The sequence below is a fragment of the Echinops telfairi genome, unplaced genomic scaffold (assembly GCF_000313985.2).
Source record: "Echinops telfairi isolate 266 unplaced genomic scaffold, ASM31398v2 ScPeMD7_3;HRSCAF=10, whole genome shotgun sequence".
Lineage (NCBI taxonomy): Eukaryota > Metazoa > Chordata > Mammalia > Afrosoricida > Tenrecidae > Echinops > Echinops telfairi.
Window position 1 is genome coordinate 60,600,353 of NW_022103899.1, and position 13,109 is coordinate 60,613,461.

Sequence of the window (13,109 nt, forward strand, 5' to 3'; positions counted from 1 at the left end):
GTGAGTCGCCGTGGATTTGTTTCTCCAAAGTACCTAGACTAATACAACCTTCTAATGAGATCCTTTTCAGAGCCCTTGAGCGTGGCAGTCAGGCACCATCTAGTTCTTCTGGTCTCAAGGTTGTGGAGATTGAGCTACTCCCTGAGCAACCAGGGCTTCCAGCTGGTTTGAATGAGCTGGTCCTGGCCGATGGAAGCAAGAGCAGCCTACGTGTTGCTTAGCAACCAAGTCTCTTGTGTACCAGTTTTGACCCAAGTAGAAAACAGCTCAAAGGTGACAGCTGACGACTAACCCATATTTAGGAAATGAAGTCAGCAGCCATCTTTTAGCAGAGCTTCCTGTTGCCTACTGGGACCCAAGACGAACATGCAAGAGATTTCACTGCTATGCAACACATCCATTACCCTTGTTTCCATTGGCCATGACTGAATTGGCTTGAAGTCCTGCACGCACCTGACTCCTGGTATATGCCTGTCACAAACTCCATTGTCCTTGGGGTGAGGTGCTGTCCAGTCCAGTCAGTTCCAACTCATCGTGACCCTGTGAACAACAGAATGAAACATCACGTAGTCCTGCTCCGTCCTCACAACTGTTCTTATGTTTGAGCTCATCCTTGCAGCCACCTTGTCAATCCATCTTGTCAAAGGTCTTCCTCTTTGTCGCTGTCTCTCTACCTTACCAAGCGTGATGTCCTTCTCCAGGGATGGGCCCTCCTGACAACATATCCAAAGTAGATGAGACAAAGTCTTGCCAGCCTTGCTTGTAAGGATTTTCTGGCTACACTTCATCCGAGATAGATTTGTTCATTCTGGACAGAGCCAACAGAAAGGTCTGTGCTCATCCCTGGGAACTGGAATGTGATGCACAGCCCTCTGCTTTACTTAAATCCCTTTACCTCTGTCCTAGAAACCTGGAACCTGAGACTCACCAAATGCTGTCACTCTATCTGCAACAACAACATACATGTATGCAAGAAGCCCTGGTGGCATAGTGGTTATACATTGGACTTCGATCCTCGAGGCCTGAAGTTCTAAACCACCAGCTGTTCCGAGGGAGAAAGATGGGGCTTTCTACTCCCCATAAACAGTTATAATCTCAGAAACACAGAGGCAATTACTCCCTGTCCTATACAGTCAGTACGATAGTCTGAAGATAGATGCTAGCGCCCTTGGGCCTTTGCTCAGGAGCTTTCCCCTCTCGAGTGACCTTTGAAAGGTTATCAGTCACACATGGATGGAATAATCCTGGCTTATTGAAACCAAAGCAAATTCCTAAATTATTCCACGAGATCTGTTTTGTTTGTTTGTTTGTTAAAAAAAAAAAATTTAAATCCAAGGGAGAGAAGGAAAACTAAGAGCCTGATGGCCCACAGCGAGCCACAGAAGGGGTTAAACAGCATCCTGTACTGAGGACAGCCAGGAACAGGGAGGGGAGTGCACGTCCTCTCTCACCCACCCACCCCGACCCCCAGCTATGACAAGATACTCAACAGCAATTAGTATAAATCCTCTCCCAATACAAGCCCTCGAGGCTGTGGGTCAGAATTCCCACTAGTCACAAAGCGTGGCCTACAGTGTTTACAGCTAAGAACCTTATTCAAAGTCAACCCACCGGGCCTCTTGCCAAAGCCCAGGGGGTTGAGTTTCTGGGAAGGAATCATTCTGAAAATGGCCATTAAAGAGCGAGCAGTGGGGGAGGGAGGTCAGTGAGATGTGTTTGGGAGGTGTCCAGGACTGGGTCCCCACCCACCGTCTCAGCCTCAGGGCTCCCTGATAGCTCTGGACCTTGAGAAAGGAACAAATAGAATCTTTTTCAGGTAGTCTGACCTCAACACTGCAGCTCCATCACGGCCTCAGGCTAAGCTAAAGCTGGCCCCCCTCCCAACCTGCCCCCGCAGGCTGACCCTGGGGTTTAAGCAGCTGAACCACCAAGAAGCATGTGAGAATCCAGCTAGAAGGAAGGCGGGGGATGTAGGCTACTGCTCGGTACCCTGACCCCAGGTCAGGAACACAGTATACCAGGAAGTTTCTGGAGCCAGTTCCTCCTCTAGCATGCTCATCAAAGGTGAACCTTTTAGGCCTGGCTCTCTTCAGGGAGGGGCTCACATTGAGTTCTGACATCTGTGGATCAACAGGTTCCTGACTTCAGCTCTTGGAACCCCGGCTCTCTCTCTTCTATCAAGTGGAAAAAACCCTCTTGTTGAAGAGAACCCAAACTCCTTCCCGTCCAGGAAAAGAGCTAAGGAGATGCTTGTAAAGAAAGATGGTGAGAAGTCGAGACAGAAAAAGAAAATACTCAGAGCTGGACAAAAAGCACAAGCCCAGCACGCCAAAGCCGAGGGGCTGCAGGAAGAGTACTCGGAGGGGACGGGACGCCATGGCAACAGAGACCTACATGAGGGAGAGAGCATGGCCTCAGACCACTAGCTTCCCGCTGACAGGTCCCTAGAGGAGGGCTGAAGGGGGGTCTCCACACAATGCTCAGGCTAAACGAAACTCAGCTGCCCATGCCACAAGAAAGGGGTTGGAAAGAAATCAGTCACACGCGTTAGAAAATCCACATTGAGCATGCTCAGACCCAAGTCACCTAGGCCCGGTGGACCTCCCACCTGGGCTCACCAGCAGCATGACATCACACAGGTGTGCTTACACTCAGCCAATAAGGTCAGCCAGTACCCTTAACCACAACTCCCCAGCTAGTGGGGCTGGGAGGGGACAAAAGCAGGCTGAAGCCCGTTCTCTCTCTCTCTCTTTCTCGCGCACTCGCTCTCTGCCAGCAGAGGGAGGGGGTCTCTCCTGAGTGGTGCACGTGGCTAAAGCGTCTGTGGGCCCTCTCAGCCGCCTACTCTTGGCCTCTGGGGATTTCATGTGGCTTTGGTGCTCCTGTCCCCACGGCGTTCTTTTCCAGTGGCTTTTCCCGCCCTCCTGAAGGGCCATCCTCCGTCGCAAGCTCCCTCGTGGTCCCCCTGAGGCCTTGTACACTTTGCAGGAATAGTGTGGCCTTTTTGGGGCTGGGATACCTGAAACGTCCCTTCCCTCATCAAAGTCACTTGGATTACAAAAGGGCTTCCGTGTGAATTCTTTCAGCGTTTCGAGAACCAGGGTCAACCACCCCGAAACCTAACAACGCTAAAAGGAGCTTACAGGTGTGGGGAGAAGGGAGAGTGGAAACAGGAAACAGGGAGGAAGTGGGGTACGGGGTGCTGCTCAGTAAGATGGCAACCAATGAGACGAACCAAGATGTATATGAATCATCGTTGAACGTAAAACGGATCTGCTCGTGAACCTTCACCTAATCCCCAAGAAAGACCCAAACAAGCAAACACACTCACTGTGACCCTAAGGAAAAGGGAGAACTGCCCTTGGGGGTTTCCAAGACTGTAATTCTATATGTGAATAGAAAGCCAGTCTTTCTTCCAATGAGTGGCTGATGGCTTTGAACTGTTGACCTTGTGAATCACAGCCCAACTTGTAACCACTTCACCACCAGGGCTCCTTCCCAATATTGACTTCTTTGTAAAGACGTGTGTGGGTGCAGAGAGACTAGAAAAAGAAGAGCAAACTAAGCCTCAATCTGTCAGAAAGAAAGGGAGCCTAATGGGTCCATGGAGAAAGATGAGGCTTTCTACTGCCATAGAGAGTTACAGTCTTGGAAACTCACAGGGGCCGTTCTACCCTGTCCGCCTGGGTTGCTGGGAAAGAAGAACAGAAACAGCAAGGGTCTGAGTAGAAGGAGATGGAGCAGAGACAAGGCCAGCAGCAGAGAAACAACAAAGCCAGATGCTGGTTCTTAAACGCAAAGCCAAAACAACAATAGCATGGACAAAGCTTTAGCTCGACTGACAACAAGAGAGAGCAGGTGGAGATCAAACTAAGGCATGAAGGAGGAGCCATTGCAATTCTAAAAGATCGTAACAGAATACTACAAAGACACCAACAACTCGAACAACCTGGGGAAATGGCCAGATCCCTAGAAACACTTTGGAATCTGTTTAAACTGAGCTCCAGAGGGAGGAGAAGATCTCATCAGACCCACAATGTATGCGGATGCTGAAACAGTCGTCAAAAATTGTCCTACAACAACACCAAAGACAATCTTGACGCCCAAGGCTTCACTGGGGAACCCCACCAAGCACTCAGAGAAGACCAGGCACCAATCCTACTCAAACACCCCCACAAAACAGAAGAAAGGAACACCGTCGAAATCACTGTTTGAGGTCAACAATACCCCCCGACCCCCAAGTCAAGCAAAGATGATCCGAGGAGAGAAAACTGCAGACAAGTATCACTTAGGGGTATAGATGCAAAAATTTTAAACAAAATACTAGAAAATGACTCCAACAGCATATTCAAAGAATGACCACGTGGAATTTATTCCAGGAACAGGTCTACCTCTTCAAAGAGCTGTCAATGTAAGGTTGCACATGAATTCAATAAAGAAGCACAAGATCATCTTGGTTGACATAGAAGAGGCATTTGACAAAATCCAAAGTTAGCTCTTGATTAGAAACCACTCAAGAATAGAAGGGAAATGTCTTAATATGATTAAGGGCATTTATAAAACCCAAGCAGTCAATATTACACTCAGGGGAGAATGTTCCAAAGCTCTCCCTTAAACAAGACAAGGCGGCCCACTTTCACCACTGCTCTTCAATATTGTACCAGAAGTCCTAGCCAGGGCAATAAGGCAAGAAGAAGAAATCAAAATGATCCAAATTGGAAAGTGGAAGCAAAACTCTTCATCTTCACAGATGACTTGAGGACATCCCAGAGACTCCACAATAAAATATGCAGATCTCATAGCGATATTAATGTCCAGCAAAATCAACACACAAAAATCAATTGGGTTTCTGTATACCAGCAGTGAGCAGACTGAAAAAGACACTAACAAGACAATCCCTTTTACCATTCAAACAAAAACAAAAACCAACACACTGTCATGGAGAAATTTCTAACTCACAGCAACCCAATAGACAGGGTAGAACTGCCTGTGGGTTTCTGAGGCTGTAACTCTGTATGGGAGTAGAAAGCCCCATCTTTCTCTCTCAAAGGGACTAGCAATTTATAACAGCGGACCCTGCAATTAGCAACCCAACACGTAACCACTGTGCAACAGGGCTCCTGTTACTTTTACCTTCTCACTGCCATCGAGCCAAAGCCGACTCACGGTGACCTCCTGGGGGTTTCTGGGACTGTAACTGTTTACAGGAGTCGAAAGCCCAGTCTTTCTCCTGAGGAGCTGCTGGTGATTTGGAACTGCTTGCCATTTGGATTGCAGCCCAATGTGTCACCACTACCACACCAGGGCTCCTCTTTTACCATAGCAACCCAGCCCCCCAAAATACCTAGAAATGCATTTAACTAAGGGCGTGAAATTCCTATACAGTAGAAATGATAAAACACTACTGCTGAAGGAGGTTACAGAAGATCTGAATAGATGAAAGCAAAGCAAAAGCAAGCACTTCATGTTCGTGTATTGGAGGGCTTAACGCTGAAGATCTCAATACTCCCCAAAGCAACTATAGAGTCAACGTTCAGCACAGCCCAGATCAAAATCCCAGCAGCCTTCTTTGCTGAAACGAAAGCAAAACAGTCCTCAAATTGGTATGAAATTGCAAGGAGCCCAGATAATCAAAGAACGTGTAGAGAAGAAACACAACACAGCAAGAGACTCACACTTTCTGACGTCAAAGCAGACCATGGAGCTCCAGCCAACAGTCCAGCACTTGCCTGACAGTAGACACGTAGGATAAAATGGAATAAATTGGAAGAGTCCAGAAATAAACCCCTTAATTTGCGGTCAATGTGTTTTTGGCAGAGATGGGGAGTCCATGCCATGGGGGAAAGAACCATCTCTTTGATAGCTGGTGCTGGGACTACTGGACGGATGTCCACACACTCAAGAACAGACCCGGATGAATACTTCACATCATGTATGAAAACTAGATAAGAATGGATTAAAAACCTAGATGTAAGAATTAAAACCATAAAACTCCCAGAAGAAAATGTAGGGGTATGGCTTCAGCACCCAGGTTTTTTTTAACAATAGATTGTTTTTTTATAACACTTAAATGAATCAATAAGAAAAGACAAAACCCATCAAATGAACTTTAAAAAACTACAAATTTTTGTTCAACAAAGTACTGTAACATCAAAGTGAGCGACAACCTACAGGCTCAGAGGAGAGCATAGAGGACCACGTATCAGGTAAGAGCTTACTACCCAGAATACCCAAAGAACACCTACAACTTAACAAAAAGACAAAAACCCAGTTAAGCATGTATGTAGAGGACTGGACTAGATAGCGCTCCAGAGAAGATCTATAAATGGCTGGAAGGTGCATGCAAAGATGTTCAATATCATTTAGCCATTCATAAGATGCAAATCAATGGCATAATGAGATACTACTTCTCTCCCACTAGGCTGATTAAGATTTAAAAACAAAAATAAACACCTTGTAAACAACAAATGTTGGCAAAGATGCATCAATGGGAATAGGTAGCAGAAGTTCAAAAATAAGCAATCAAATTGATGAGAAGGAGAGTGGATAAGCGGAGACTCAAATCCCACCTGAAAGATAATTGGGGGCTTCCTCACAGAAGGGCCACACGGAAGGGATGATAAATTCAGGGTGGGGTATGCCACTGATGAAACTATCCTCTTGCTTTTAATATCGCCTCCCCTTAGGATTATGGCCATTGCTTTACTTCATAAATCTTGTTAGACTTGTGTATGCTCATTTGTATAAGTAATATCATTTGATGTATGAAAGCCAAGATAGATAACCCTTCAGAAACAGTAACAGAAGTAATAATTCCCTGAGGATACAGGAAGAGGGGGAAGGGGGGGGGGAGCTGATAGCAAGGATGACTGTATAACCCCACTGAAAGTGAGCAAATAACAGAATTGTAGGTGATTGGTTTATTGGATGGGGTAAGATACGGCAACACAAAAGAACAATAATAAGAAGAACATATAATAAGAATAATAAGGGTTCCTGGGGGGTAAGGTGTGGAGGGAGGGGATAAAGTGGAGCTGCTATCAAAGAGTTCAAGAAGGAAGAAAATGTTTTGAAACTGATTGTGGTAGCAATTGTACAATTATGCTTGATCTAATTGAATTAAGGAATGTTATGCTATCTGTAAGTGCTCGCAATAAAATGATTAATAAAAAAGAACAAATAGAACATTTACCTATTCTTTTTGAAATGCTAGTTTGGTGGTTGTCAAAATGTTCAACATAGAACTACCATAAGACCCAGAATCCCACATGTAGGTAGATATCCCAGAGGCTGTAAAGCACCCATGCAAACAGACATCATCCACCAATGTTCCTGGTAGCACCAGCTACAAATATGGAAACAACCTGAAGGTCCATCAACAGAGGAAAGACTAAACCAAAGGAGTGTCTACATAAACAGACTATGACTCGACCTTGGTAGAAGCTATAACGTGACTGAAACTTGAAACTACTGTGTTGAGTGAAGCAAGTCAATCACAAAGGGACAAATAGTGTATGACATCCCTTTCATGAACTATCTAGAGTGAGCAATTATGTTTTGTTATGGGTTTCCAGGAGTGAGAGGGGCGCCCTGGTGGTCTAGTGGGGTACGAGTTGGGGGTTCAGCGTTGGGAAACCATCAGACATTCTCCGGGAGAAAGAGGGGGATGTCTGCTCCGGTAGAGAGCTATGAGTTAGAATCAAGTCAATGGTGATGAGTCGGGTGGGTGGGAGGGAAGGAGAAGGGGGTCATCCTTGGAGAGCACTGCGCTTCTGCTTATGGTGATGAAACATTTGGCAGTGATTATTAGTGGTGGATGTACACCATGATCAGTGTAACTGATAGCGCTAAACCATTCGTTTGAAAGCCATTGAATAGGCAGGTGTTGTGTTTTATAATCTATTTTTCACATACGTTAAAAAATAAAGGAGTGGAGGCAGAGAGGCCAGAGGCTGTAGCAGGTGTTCTAGGGAAGCAGGACCTCTGGGGAAAGACAGGGACAGAAGGATGGGGGGAGCCGCTCGGATTCACCCCATTTTGAAAGGGTCAACAAGAGGACGTGGCTGACTGCGAGGCTGTGGGTTAGGGGTGAGAGAAAGGAAGCGAGGATGCTTCTAAGGGTTTGTCCTTGAGAAAGGGGTGGCCGGCACAGAGGCGACCTCAAGATCTTGGACTTCTGAACACGTCCGCTCCGTTCTCTCAAAATGAATTCCAGTGAGTGGGAGGATGTAGACACATCCGAATTTTGCAAAGGTTTGAGACTGCTGTTCTCGATGGATACCTCTCTGTCTGTTTTCCAGTCATTGACCCAACGTGACCACGTAAAACAGTCCCATAGGATTTTGGGGAATGTTATTGTCTTAGAGCATTAATTCCGAGCACCCTGGTTTGCAGAAGCCCATGGATGAAGAATCCCCACATCGACTAAACCTCCATCAAATTCTTTCAGACCATTAACCAAGGATGTAGATAATCCTGTCCTCAGGCTGAGTGTTTGGCAGATTACCTCCACCTCTCTCCAGCCTGGGGGTGGGGAGAGGCAGTCTTTCTTAGGAGCTTACTTGGGTGTGTCCTTGATAGAAGTTACCATCCTGGAGAGAGTACCGCAGGTTGAGAACCAGGCCCTATCAGTTGTGCCCTGACTTCCTTGGTCAGAAGACCTTGGACCAATCTTGTAAGCCCTTCTATTTTTGTGTTTGAGCTAATAAAATTTTATTGTTCAAACTGTACAGTTGGTTGGACCTGCTCATGCATCTTCACCAGTTGCTGGGGCGTCTCCACCCTTGGTGTTCCTGGTAGAAATTACTTGAGCTCTGTGTTTTGAAACCAGCTTGATAAGTCCTTTACCCAGCCGCTCCTGGAGGGCTGCCCTGGCCAGGGAACCACGAATCTTCAGTCTCTCAGAGACACCAGCTGGGGTGATCAGCCTGTAGTTGGGAACTTCTTTACAGAGCTTGTCATGTGTGGCTTTGTCCAACAAGACCAGGTTATTGAGCTTGTCCCGAACTCCGCCTTTGGACCACTTCTTCTTCTGGGCCTGGCCCCAGATGTGTTCACTGGGTCTTTGTCCTTGGCCGACTTCCCGGCATCCTTCTTCTTGTCGTCCTTGGGCAGCATCACGAAGCTCGAGAGCAGCTACCGCCGCGGCAGCCTCGCTAAGATGTCGGACAAAGAAAAAAAGAAAAAGTAAGCCCTTCTATTTAACCATGTGTTCCAACCCTGCTTCTGTACTTGTGATGTCTTGATCTGCCACCAATCACGAATTTGTGACAGTGTGGTAGTTACATAATTTCATGTCAACTTGATAAGTAGAGTGAAGGGGTGGAGTTTAGTCTGTCAATCAATCAGATCACAGCCTGATGATGCCTCCTGGTGGGCGTGAGTTTCTCAGGAGGATTCTGGGAACTTCCTCTTTTTCTCCCTGGAGGTGGGCCACACGCTCTGCTTCACATTCCTGCTGACAAGCCACATGGGGCCATGCTGATCAGGCAGCCAGAGCCCTGGAAATGGTTCCACCGCATTTGGATCCACAAGATGTTTTCATCCACCAGCCAGTGATCTCCCTGCATCATTGCATGTGCTGCATGAATCGGAAAAGGAATTTATAGACTAGTATCTGATATATGGGCTAATATCAGACTTACGGACTTGATCTGGACTGGGCTGGGATGTTTTCTTAATATATAATTACCCTATGATATAAAGCTCTTTCTTACACACATATGAGTGTCTCTGGATTTGTTTCTCTGGTCAATCTGGTCCAACACTGACAGTTTCTTTTGTTCCATGCCTTACTTAACTAACATCCGAACTGTGAATCCTGAGCTGCAATTTTGACCTCTTGTTAATGGCCTCCCTCACGGGGATGATACGCCTATGTGTCATAGTTATCACTATCTCTTTTAAAACTTAATAATTGATATCTCAATAAGTGATAACATAGTTATCACTATCTCTTTTAAAACTTAATAATTGTTCTCCTTAAATTATATTTGAGATTGGTGTCTAAAACAATCCTTCCGGAAGCAATTCCTGCGTAGTGTTGATGGGTGGTTTTGCATCACCATTCTTTGGTCGGCAGCTCAACACCTATGGTTACCGGAACTTCTAGCTTCAGATTCCGGTTTATAACCCACTGAGGTCACATGGTAACTAGAGTAGTGAACCCCTCCTGGTCCTGGTGTGACTCAGATTCCTCCTGGCTGTGCATAGGACCGGACACAAGTGAAGAGGGGATGCAGTGTCCATTTTAGGGGACCTTGCCCTTCAAGCTGTCCATCCCTCCCTCAAAATATCTGGACGACACTGTCTACCCGCTCTGGAGCCGCGCTGAGTCCCTGTGGCTTGGAGGGTAGCTGTCATTGCCGCTGGGGTGTAACAAGTTGAGCACATTGTAACCGGTTGTAATCCCAAGGTGGAGACAAAATCTTTGGGCAGGAGATGAAAGGTAAGCAGTAGCAGGGCTTGGGACAGCATAGAACATCCAAAGGAAAGGACAGTTTTCCTCTCAGATGGGGGTGGGGGATGGGGGTGTCATATGACATCCCCCCACCTGACATCAAGTAGCCCAGATGGAAGGGTGGAAGCCCACTGGCGGGGCAGAAGTAAGGCAAGGGAGGCAAAGGGGGTCATACTAACCTCACCCAGCTGCGGGTCGTGTGTGAACCAGGAACGGGCAGCTCAAGCATCAAGGGACAGATATGCTGCCCTGCTCTCTGCACTCCAAGTACGCACGTCACAGGTCAGGAGTGAAAAACTCAAAATTCAACTCCCCACCATGTTGTCGAGTTCAACTCATAGAAACCCCGTTGGACAGAGTAGAACTGCCCCTGTGGGTTTCCAAGACTGTCGCTCTTTCCCAAAACAAATACAAACAAACTCTCTGACAATTCATAGTGAGCCTAGAGGGCAGGGTAGAAGGACCCCTGTGGGTTTCCAAGACTGTCACTGTTAGCATGAGTAGAAAGCCCTGTCTTTCATCTGAGGAGCATCTGGTGGTTTTGAACTGCTGACCTTGGGGGTCGCAGATGAACTCATAACCACTACGCCACCAGGGCTCCTTTCATAGCTCGTTACAGGAGTAGGAAGTCTCGTCCTTCTCCCTCCGAGCAGCTGGTGGTCAGCAGCCCAAGGAGGAACCCCCTCGGCCATCAGGACTTCTTGGTAAAGACTAAGCAACCGTACCAAACTCACCCTGTGTGCTTCTGAGACGGTCACTCTGAAAGGGAGTAGAAAGCCCCATCGTTCTCCCTCAGGGCAGCTGGTGGTTTCAAACTGCTGACCTTCCAGTTAGCAGCCAACATGTCACCATGACACTACCAGGGCTCTTCAAAAAACTGGAAGAGTAGAGCCAAGCCACACACCAGTCTCCATCACTGCCCACAGCTGTCTTGTCAGGAGCCAGCGGGCCACGTATCCTGCTCAGAAGTGGCCTTCAAAGAAAAGTCTGCTGTGGTTTGTCTTGCATAAGAGGCTGCGAGGGTGAAAGGCTCTTTGACCTTTCGACTGATTTGCCTGTGAGGCCAGAGAGCTGAGAACCGTGAAGAGAAGAGAAAGAAGTGCCTGTTAGCCATGGGCTCGGGACCTCCGCGGCTCCCTTTGCTGCTTGGGGTTTCCATTCTGTCAGAGGCTTCCAGAATGTTCCCAGGCCATTGGCGTGGACTCTGTGTCGCTCATTTCCTTCGCCCACTAAGCGGTGAGGTCATCCCTAGCAAGGCTGCATCCCGTCCTCTGTGTTCGAGCAAAGAAAAGGTCACACGGGCCACCTTTCAAAGTGAAGGTCAGCAGAGGCAAGGGGCTGTCAGGAAGGCTCTGCAGGGGTTAAGGCACCCGTAGAGTTCTTCATCCAGAAGTGAGGGTGATGAGGTCGAGTCACCTCTGACTCCAGCGAGACGCATGAACAGAGCCGTCGATGTCGGCTCCTAGTGGCTCCAGGGCAGAACTGCCCCTGTGAGTTTCTGAGGCTGTAACTGTTTATGGGAGAGTGGGCTGGTGGTTTAGAACTGCTGACCTTGCTGATAGCAGCCCAACATGTAACCACGACACCACGGAGCTAAGGCTTCAGATCACTTCCAGTGTCAACGGGAGACACAAACAGCTTCTAGCTTCCCACCAGCCTCTCCCTGGCAGGTCAGGGAGGACCCCCACAGGAATCCAGATGGTGGATGAGCAGCTGTATTGGGACAAAGTAGAAATTCCCGTCCTCTCACCCAAGGAAAGATAAAGTGCCGAAAGGTGCACTCTCACTGTCTGTCGCATCATGCCATTGTCGGTTCTGACTCACAACATCCCTGTAGGACCCGGTCCAACTGCCATGGGGCGTGGGGGTGGGGGCCAGGGGGATGGTGTTTCAAGGCTGTAAATCTTTATTAAAATTGCTTCATTGGCATATACTTCACATATAATACAATTTGATCATATAATGAAGATTTGTGCAATCATCACTACAATCGATTTCAGATCATTTTCTTCTCATGCCCATTGCTGTCAGCTCCCACCCCATCCCCCAGGGTCCCCTGCCACGCACCCAGACAATGATCAATCCAGTTACTATCTCTATCGATCTATCGACCTGTCCTGAAATTCATATACAGAAAACCATACAAGACACAGGAAGGAAGCGAACAAACAAACAAAAATCCCAACAACAAACAAAAGCAACAACAACGATTAGACAAAACACAGGAAAACCTCAATCAAAAAGAAAGCAGAAAACATTTAAAATCGGAAACAACTTTAAAATGGGTCATAAATGTGTGTGAGAGGAATAAATAAATAAAATGGGTCAACAGGGAGGTCAAATGATAAGGTGTTGCATTCTAACTTAATTACATCTAACACAAGTGATTTTACAGTGCTCTCTGATAGCAAGGCTGCTCACATCCCTTAGCTTCGGTCTGGGGGGATTCACTGGAGGTTGACTCCATGTGGGGACACTGCGAATGGACTTGGGGCTTCCACTATCATCCATAACCTTCTGCAAACCAGGGTTCACAATTTAAGCCCTGATACCATTCCCTCCTGCAGATGTGGATTTCATCATTTGCAATCCTAGGATCACACAAGTTGGTGTGCTCCTTGCATGTGGACTTACTTAGTTGATTCTGGAG

General features: G+C 47.2%; 1 pseudogene; it reads right to left on the bottom strand.

The window, feature by feature from the left end:
* Positions 1-8,695: 8,695 nt before the first annotated feature.
* Positions 8,696-9,176, bottom strand: LOC123522131 (annotated as a pseudogene).
* Positions 9,177-13,109: the final 3,933 nt, after the last annotated feature.